The sequence below is a fragment of the Passer domesticus genome, chromosome 18 (assembly GCF_036417665.1).
Source record: "Passer domesticus isolate bPasDom1 chromosome 18, bPasDom1.hap1, whole genome shotgun sequence".
NCBI classification, from domain to species: Eukaryota; Metazoa; Chordata; class Aves; order Passeriformes; family Passeridae; genus Passer; species Passer domesticus.
This window is the reverse complement of record NC_087491.1, coordinates 5,038,423-5,048,301: the sequence shown is the minus strand read 5'-3', so window position 1 is coordinate 5,048,301 and position 9,879 is coordinate 5,038,423. Positions and strand designations below refer to the sequence as shown.

The 9,879-nt window shown below is 45.4% G+C and overlaps 1 long non-coding RNA gene across 1 annotated transcript; it reads right to left on the bottom strand.

Annotated features, from left to right (window-relative positions):
- Positions 1-561: 561 nt before the first annotated feature.
- Positions 562-9,559, bottom strand: LOC135283098 (uncharacterized). The gene is made up of 4 exons (XR_010348993.1): positions 7,873-9,559; positions 6,529-6,691; positions 3,022-3,119; positions 562-1,169 (listed from the first exon to the last, which is right to left on the bottom strand). It is a non-coding gene; the product is annotated as an uncharacterized LOC135283098 (long non-coding RNA).
- Between the last annotated feature and the right edge of the window lie 320 nt (positions 9,560-9,879).

Sequence of the window (9,879 nt, the reverse complement as noted above, 5' to 3'; positions counted from 1 at the left end):
TGTGCCTCCCCCTTTTTCCCCCTGCTTGTTTTCCACATCCGCAGAGGTGATCTATGGATGGTGGGGCTGGCCTCATTCCTGGCTGCTCCAACGGGTGCTGGACGGGAGGAGAGCTGGCTGGAGACTCCCTGGGAGCAGAACCCAGGCCTCTCTGCTGGGGAGCCTTCCAGGAAGCACAGCAGACCCCGAGATTTACAGCACTTTGCAGAGCAAACTGCTCCTGACACCAGAGTGACTCCTGGGCACCTCGCACACAAACCCAGCCGGGAGATGCGGCCTTTCCCAGAAGTGGCTCAGTCACTTGGCTACCAGCAGACGATTTATTCCATCTGTTCTTCCCTGCACATCTCTAAATAGGGAGCCACAAAAGGCAGTGTGGGGAGTGAGGGAAGGGAAGAGCAGTTTCTCAGAGGGTTTTGGCAGGGCTGGCCTTGTGTGGTGCTCTGTGGGCAGCTCTGGAGGGGACACCCAATGCTCACAATCCAAAGGTTTTCAAAGGAAGTCTTCAAAGGGCTGGTCCTGCTTGGCACTGATAAAACTGGTAAAAACAAGACTGAATGAAGGAGAACAAATCACTGTGGTGAGGTTTGAATGTGTTTTCTGCAGTGCCAGTGGTGCGAATGGAAGCCACAGTGCTGAAGGAGTGACTGAGGTGGCAGCTGAAGGCTGGGCTGTCACAGCACTGGGGGACTCTGTGCCCAGAGGCTCACAGGGACCACAGTCAGCCAACTGGGCCATTTCCTCCTAAATCCAGCCCCAGAGCACCTGGTGCTGCAGGGATTCCAAAGTACATCGAAGGCTGAGTGGGATTTCAGGTCCAGACCTGAATTTTGATGCTGCCTCAACTTCTACATGAGCTCAGTTGTATAATTCCAGGGAGGTGAGATCCGTTTGTGACCAGCTGGATTGTGCAGTATGAACCTCACATTTCAGTTCTTCCACAGACATAACTATGGTCTGGTTATGACTATTGGTCTTTAAGTATGTGATTTATATGGTTCTGGGAGATAATTTGTGGTTTATAGACTCAAAGACTCCAGTTTATACAGGCTCCATCAGGCCTTGCCAGGAGAGAAGAGAATTTGTAGAGTTCAGATGAGCCTCACCAGCTTGACATGTTGATTTTAAAGGTCCTTTCCAACCTAAATGATTCTGTGATCCAACATTACCTGTGAACAGAGGAGGAGAATCTGGATTTTGACTCACCCTCCTCAGAGAGAAGGAAACTGTAGCTTGAGCTCCTGTTCCACTCTACACCAAAATGAATTTCCTCATAGAACCACTGACTTTCTAGTGATAATTTGCTAGAAAAAAGCTCAGGTTAAATACAGACATTTGGGAAGTTACTCCTGGGCAAAAGGCCACATTATCAGTGTAATTTGATTTATTTTTAGAGCACTTGGAGCCCCTTTACAGGTCTCAGAGCAACCCCAGGACCCCTGTCCAGCACCTCTCTCCAGCTCAGAGGTGAACCCAGGTGGGCAGGCTGAGCAAGGAGTGACAGAGGTAGCCAGGGCAGAGAGGTTCCTCAGCCTCTGCTGAGCTCACAGTGACTTAAAACCCTCAAACACAAAAGCCAAAGGAGTTTTGAGACCTTCCAGGCAGAATAGAGTGAAATGAGTTTTTCAGATTCCCTGGACACTCACAGTGAGTGCAAACACAATGTGACTTGCAGCATTTCAGAGCCTGAATTCCAGCAGCACCACAACAAAATGCAGGTTATTTAATGTCATTCACATCAGGCACAGGGTGACAGACATGGACAGAAAGGTTTAATCAGACTAAAACTAAGCAGTTGGCATTGTCTTGGCTGTCAGATCTTGATTTGCCTGCACATGGCATTTGCAGTCTAGCCAAGTATTAGAAAATACCTATAATGAGCTAAACCAAGCTTGGCTACCTTTGATATTGGACTAGATTAACAGAGAGAAGCTACAGGGTTTAGATAAATGAAAAGATAAGTCCCTATTTCATACATTTGGTTCCTATTTGAAAGATTGCACCAAGTTTTATTACTCAGTTCTATCCCTATTTTCACAGTCAGCTAAAAAATTGTCTTTTATATTTTTTTCTTTCCTTTGGAAGAAAAAAAAAATGTTTCCTGGTTAAAGTGACATGATTCAGGATTTTAGAAAGGAGCAGAGGAATCTTAGCATCTGTTTTCACATTGCCTTGACAGGGACAGGCCTCAGTTAAGGATCTTATTAAAAGTGTCTCCTCCTGCATTATATCAAATCCTGGTGCTTCTGCTGAAAGTTGAAAATGTGCACACATGGCAACCACAGACTCGGAGTCCAAAGGTGATGGAGCTGTCAGGAAGGCAAGGAATACATTCTGGATTAGCTGCAGAGGAGATGGATCATGGAAACTAAAAGAGACTGTGGCAGTTTGGCCAGTGCCTAGGAACACTTCGGGTCCAAGTCTATTGGAGTGTTTACTGGGGAAGTACAAAATATTCTCCAAATCCCAGCCAGTGACTTTTAAATTAATCTGTTGCTTTTTCCATGTTTAATTTGCTTTAACTGCCTTGCTTGATTGAGCATGTTTTTTTTAGTTCACTTGTGGGTATCTCTGACATTCCAGGTGCTTCGCACTGCTGCATTGGAAGAGTTTAGGGTACCTTTGAGAATCAATCAGCTTATTTGGGCACATGAAAAATCCAAGAATTAAAAAAATAAATAATATTAAAAAAAAAAAAGTTTGGGTTTCCTAGCTTTCTTTTTATCACCTCAAAAAGGTGTGAAAATATTTGCAGATTTGTATGAATAGAGGGCTGGATTATCTATCCCAGATCCCTGGACCGGGTCTGTTCACATTTTGCCCTTGGACCAGCCCTCGAACCTTGAGCCATCAGGGAGGAATTCCAGCACAACCACCCTGCTTTATTCAAGCCAAACCTTGGCCCATCAGGTCTTTCCTGCACAAACTCCTTGTTTAAATCACTAATCCCCCATAAACACCTGCCCTGATTTCAGGGGTGTGCAATGCCTGCAGTGTTTGCAGCTCTCACCCCGCACAAACCTCTCTGTCCCTCTGGAGCTGTAAATGTTTGATTCCTTCCAGCAGCTCATCCCTGGGACCAGCTCAGAGGACATTTCTGGGTGATGTTGTCATATTTCCTGAAGCAAAACAAGTCATTCAGAGCAGAGGATTAATTAATTCTCCTTGGAAGCTTTATGTAAGCCTTGGTTTGGAGGCAGCAGCACTCAGCAGGGTGAGCCCAGGGATGCATCCAGCATTCCCTGCTGGAAAGAACCAAACCATTTCTTTGGGATTTACTCAACTTCCACACCTCAGAACCATTTACTGAATATTTTGGTCAAGCAGGTCTTTCTCTGGTGCTGTGAGTTTGAGAGAGAGGCCTTAAACAGCAGAGACAAACCTGCAGCAGAAGTGAACAGATGGAAGATGAATTTTCCCATCTGTACCAAGGCCCTGGGAGGAGTCCAGGAAAAGCAGGTGTATCTCATTTCAGGAGTATTCAAGTAAATAATAACCCCACTCTGGAACAAAAAGAAGGCTCAATAGAGCTGCAGCTGATGCCTGCAGAGTGTCAGAAATTGATATTTTGACCTTCCTGGATCACTAATAGCAAATATTTATTTGAGTGTACAGGAATTAAGTCCCAGAATATCACTGGAAATCAGGGATGCTGGTTAAGTTTTCTATCCTTTTGAAATTTCTATGAAGTCCTGGCTATATGGGATGATTTGTTTGGTCATTGCTTCAATCTGTGTGCACTTCTAAAGGTTTCAAGCAGGACATTCCACTTTCCACCACAGGGATGAAGTAACTTGCAGTGGGAAAATCCTGCTTTTTCACATCTCAGGCTGAGGATGATGAAAACAGGAGGACAAACACCAGCACCACATGACCTCGAAGTGTATTCCAGAATGATTTCTTGAATCAAACAAAATTGCAATATCTTCAATATTTTCACAATATTTTCAACTGTACAGGCACACCCTCATTATGGGGTTAATGTAGGTGAGCAGCACCAAGGTTAATTAAGCTTTGGTAAAAAGAGTCACCTTGAGAAGCAGGCTGTGCATTTCCATGGGTGTGTTTCTGGGATAACTGGAGCCTTTTCTGGAGGTCTCCACCCCGCAGCCAGTGGGTGCTGCCATGTAGATACAACCAAATGCCACAGTGTCTGAGGTTACAGGATGTGTCTGAGGGGGTGTACTCTATCTCCATCTGTCAGAGGTGGGGCTGTTCTCCTCTTTTCATGGGGCAGTTTTTTCTTTATCTCTCCCACAGCCAATCCTCCCTCCAGCAGATCTCTGCTGTCCATGGCCACTGAGTGTCCCTGCAGGGCTGATCCAATTCCAGCATCCCATGGGGAGATGCTCCGCCCAGGGCAGGAGCCAAGCATTCCTACCTGGATACAATCTGAGCCTGGAACAGCACAGCAGCCTTTGCCCACTGCATTCCCAGAGGAGCAGCTTTCTGCTGCCCTGCATTCCCAGAGGAGAGCAGGCCCATCTCCAGCAGCCCTGGAGCTGCAGAGGAAAACTCCCCCCTTGTGCAGGATCCCTGCTCCAGCAGAAGCACAGCTGGCACTGCAGGAGGGCTGAGCCCCCATGGGATGGGACTGTGCCACCACTCTGACACACAGGGGGACAGGGCATGTTCTGACTCTGGCAGTGGTGTGGGTTCTTTGTTTTTTTGGTTTTTTTTTTTTTTTTTTTGTACTATTGCATTTGTGTTTTTATTTTTCCTAATACAGAACTGTTATTCCTATTCCCATATCTTTGCCTGAAAGCCCCTTAATTTCAAAATTGTAATAATTCAGAGGGAGGGGTTTTACATTTTCCATTTCAGGGGAGGCTTCTGCCTTCCTTAGCAGACACCTGTCTATTCAAACCCAGACACACAGCCTCAAATCTCACCAAGCAACAGCCAGTCACTGGATTAGAGTAGGAAAAAATTCTTCACCAAAAGGAGGGTCTAGCTCTGGAAGAGGTTGCCCAGGGAAGTGCTTGAGTCACCATCCCTGGAGGTCCTTGAAAGCCATGGAGATGTTGCTCCTGGGGACATGGATTAGTGGTGGACTTGGCAGTGCTGGGGGAAGTTTGGATTTGATGATCTTAAAGGTCTTTTCCAACCTAAACAATTCTATGGCTCTACGACATTAGACAAATATGTCTTTGAGATCACAAGGCTTTGCCGTGCTCCACTCTCACTTCTCTTTTATGGATTCAACTGTGAGTGTGTTGAATCACCAAGACATCCTAAAACTATTTTATATCATGCTCAGAATATGCAGTGAAAGGAAAGAAAGCATCATGGCAGTGTGAACCACAGTTTAAGTTATTCCTTTTCCCTGGAAATTATGGGTCAGTTTCTGTCTCCCAGACAGAAATTGTGCTGTTGCTGTCCTACTCTTCCCAAAACCACAGTGTGGCCCCCATACAGAGGAGACTTGGATGGGTATGAGAGCAGGAGGCAGAAGGAGCCTGGAAAAAAAGAACATCATATCTGAGGGTAAACTGCACTTATTACTGACTCACAAACCCTCATCAAAAATGAACAAATCTCTCCTTTTACTGGGAGAATAAGCAAAAAATGGCTGGACAGGATGGGCCTAAACTTCTCTCCAGTTGTGCCTTTCATGCCCTCCATTTTCCCACAATCCCTCCCTGCCCCCCACCCACACAAATCTTTGCTACATTGTGGTGTCTAAAAATATAGACATAAATTGTCAGATTCTTATTATTTAAGTGGAGATCATGATTTCCTTGTTGTGGTCACAGCTATAAGCATCTCTAAGAAAACATTCAAAGCTCTGGCTGAAGTTTAGGTTGAAATGAAGGAGCTGGAAGTGAAGAGAGGTCCTGGCCAAAGTCAACCAAGACAAGAGAGAGTGAAGGAATGTAAAAGAGTCTGGAAAAGTTGAGCTGCATGGAGCTTAGAGTCCAGAAAGTGCTGGGGATGCAGACTGGGATCCTTTATACATCAGACAGTTGAGTTAAAGCTTCAGTTCTATCCTTTAAACCCTTTTTGCCCATTTCATGATGAACATCAGCACTAAAGAACTGTCAATGAAATTTAGAGCTGCCCTAAGGAGGGTGACCCCCACCAGTGCCCAGACTTGGAGCAGTTTGATTTCTGAGAACTGCCCACCATAATTTGGGCCACAGTGGCACAGAGGAAGGAGAGACACTGCCTTGTCAGCCCTGAGACATTGCCAGCCCTTGGACACAGCATTTCTTGGAAGGGGAAAACACCACAGCACAACCGCGTGTACCCAAAATTGTCATTAAAGAAATCCACCCTGCTGGCAGCCAAGAACACAAACCCAAAATCACAGGCTTGACTCTGAGTCAGGGTGTTTTGATAAAACATGAGAACCGACTGATTTCTGCAGAGGGGGAAGCTAAAGATAGATCTGAGCAAATTGACAACATCAGCAGCATTCAGGGCTGGACAGCCTGGCTGGAAATCTCCTTCCAAGGAGAGACAGAGGTGTGCAGGAGCTCAGTTCCTTCAGATTTACCTCTCCCACAGGCCCCACCTTACAAATACCTCAAGAAAAGCTGTCTGTGAAATGCTTTGCACTTTGGTGCTGAAGGATCTCATAGCACCAGTGCTCCCAGACAGGCTGGCTTCAGAGAGTCCCTTTGAAAAGGAGTTCCAGAAGCAAATCCTTCCCAGGGAAGACGTGGAGGACGGCAGTGGAAAAAGTTGCCTATAGAAGGAGCAAAATTAGACTGACTCTGTAAATGTCTTACTGTAAAAGAGAATGGAAAGGAAAATCTGCAAGTCAATGAGAGAATTCACAGGGATAAATAGAAAAAGGCAGATGTCAATGAGTCACTGCTCGCTCAGAGAAATCAGCCTTTTGCCTTTTCTTTGAGTCACTGGCATGTCCTGCAGCAGCAACAGAGGCAGCAGCGACCTCTTGACATGAACCATTTTTAACAATTCATTACTCATATGGTCCTCCAGCCCTTAAAAAGCTCTATGAAGGATTGAAGCACAGGACATCACCCCTCACCCATGCTATTCCCCGCCTGGAACACTGGCTGGGGAGCATCCCTTGGGTGCTAGGGAGCCTGTCAGAGGGCAGATTTGGGGCTCACAAGGATTCCCATACTTGCAGTCCTTGGTGGGTGCTCTGGGACTGACCCTGTAACATTCAGGAGTCACCAGGAAAAAAAAAAAAAAAAACCCAAACAAACTGCCTGGGCTAAAAACGCCTTCAAAAAATGTGTGAAGTTCTTCTCAACTCCACCATAAAACACCAACCCCTCACTTTCAGTCCACTGCAGGAGTTCTTAATAAAGCTGTGAAAAATGTGTTCCTCAGAGGGAACAGGCATCCAGAGGTGCTCTGGGGTCCAGATGTGAAGCTACAGGGTCATAGCAAGGGGTGAGAAAAGCATACAACATGAAACATCACAAAATGCTTCCCAGCTTCCAGGCAAGGTGGTCTGGCCCAGCAGCCTGGTGTTAAACCCTTAATCTACAGACTGCAGTTTTACATCTGTGAGTGTTTTTTGGGGGCTCATTTCTCCTAGCAGGATGATTTCAGGCTGCAGGATAAGTTATGTATAGCATGTGGAGCTGTGTATGCAGCACAGAATCAAGAGGCATGTAAAGAATGCAGCCAGGAGAAGGAACTTATTGGAATCACATGGGATTTTTAGATTGCATGTTTCCAGGCCAGCTTCCATCAGCCCCACTCCCTTATTTTTCAGTCTGGTTATCACAAACCATCTCAAGGTTCCTCTGTCTGCCAGATTTCTGCGTGACTGTTCCCCCCCACATCTTGCTACAAGGGACAGTCAGTCCCAGGCCATCTTTTGACTACAAATGGATTTAACCTCAAACCAATGTAATTTCTTTTTTTTTCAGGGCTTATTCTTACCCTGCAATCATGCTTAGCTTCTTTCCCAGGACCATGACACGGTGACATCAGAGAAAGGAGCAATTTCTGATTCACCAGGGCAGGCAGTGGTACCCACCAGCTCTCACACTGCCATCACTCCAGACTGCAGGAAAGAAGCACTAAAAATGAAGTCAGGATGAAATCCTGAATGCAAATCCTCAATTTAGAACTGTTTCTATTCCAGAAGTCATTCCAAAGCTTGTAAGAAATGAGCAGGGAGTGTCATAGGGAATTAGGATAGGAGAGGATTGTTCTGTTATTGATTTGATATTGATTTCAAGAATTAAGAACCATAAGAGAAACAAAAGACATTTTGCTGCTCATACATGAGTTGGACCTGTGTTTTTCAAAGGAGAGGGCTTCAGTCTCAAGGCTTGCTGAAAGGAGACATTTCTGGCATGAATTTATCGGTGTTGCTTTGCACAGTGAAGCAGCAAGAGCTTCTTCCTCTTACAGAGCAAGCTCTGCTTATGGAGGAGAAATGTGATTTGAGAAAGTGACATGGGAAGGTGAATAGAATAAAAGTTAAGAGTTGTTTGCTACACACTCTCAACCTCTCTAACTATCCAAATCCAGCCATGGCTGTCAAACACATCACCCAAATGACTTCTGAAATGAAGGGGTGATAGAACAAGGAGTAACTGGGAGCAAATTCCTTTGAAACCCAGCTCTAAATTCAGGCATGGTGCTGTGTGCCTGGTAAGGGGGTCATTTGTGAGACATCCAGGGCAAAGACATTTATTTGGACACTTCTCAGAGAAGGCAGTGCTATGGTTGTTATTTCAGAAAAGGGCGTATCTAAGGTTTGGTGAAAATTTACAGGGTAGAGCTGGATCCTCTGAAAGACTCTGGGAGAAGAAAACATTAGGCAGAAGTTGGACAAAAGAGCTTCTTTCCATCTCAGAACTGCACCCAAGCTCCTTCTGGTGCTCACACTGGGTGAGCGATTTCACCCAGAGAAAAGGGTCTGCTCCCAGCTGAGCCCTCCAGGCAGAGCAAGGGAATTGTTGTTAGGGTTAGCACTTAGTTACTCCCTCCTACAAACTGACAAACATCAGCCCAGACTTGTAATTGCTTTCAAATTTCAGCCAGCTGCCATGGGGAAGAGGTTGGAAGGCCATAAATACTGGCTGACAAAACACTGGAATGGATCCAAGCTCCTACGCAAAGGAATATGTTGGGTAAGAGCTCCCTGCAACTTGGTTCTGACTAGAAATGAGTTTTATCCTGATTTTTCAAGCTCCTCACAGCCTTGGGTGCTGGAGAAAATAGAATAGGTTGGAAATCTTGCAAATAGTCAAGCATGTCCCAAGGTTTCTGGGGAATCAGCTACATTTGCCCACTGAGATTTCTCAGGATTTATGGACTCAGCCTCTGCAGACTGCAGGTGAATGGGCAGGAGCTTTAGTCAGGACTTCACACTAAGTCTCCATTCTCAGGGAGTACAATTTTGCATTAAAAGATGGAAATGAAACTAAAACAAAGCCTTGTCTAACTCATGGATATTATCAGCCTCAATGGGCTGAAAGCAGAAATTATCCTACCAGACCACACCACCACCTACTCTGAATCAGCACCTAGAAGGTGAAACCTTTCCCACAGGTCAAACCACTTGTGATATTTTGAAGATCAAAATACAAACATAAGCAAAGTAGGAAGGTTTTGCATTCAAATGTGGTTGGAATACCTGGTTAGAAAATCAGCTATGCAAACACCATGGCTGTGATTCAGAAATCAGTCTGTACTCGTTAAAGCACTCTCTGGAGTCAAGGATCTCCATGGCAGGATTGTCCCATATTGTTTGTGGAAGGAATGGACTGCAGGAGAGACAGGTAGGAACACACAGCTTTCACTTCTAAATAACTGCATAGACTGAACATTGGAAAATAATTGATTTGCTGAACAATGAGCCAAAGGTCTCCTTGGGCTCTTTTGGGGGGAAATGCTCACATCAGCTCAAAGGCCTCAGTCACAGTCCCAGAATAT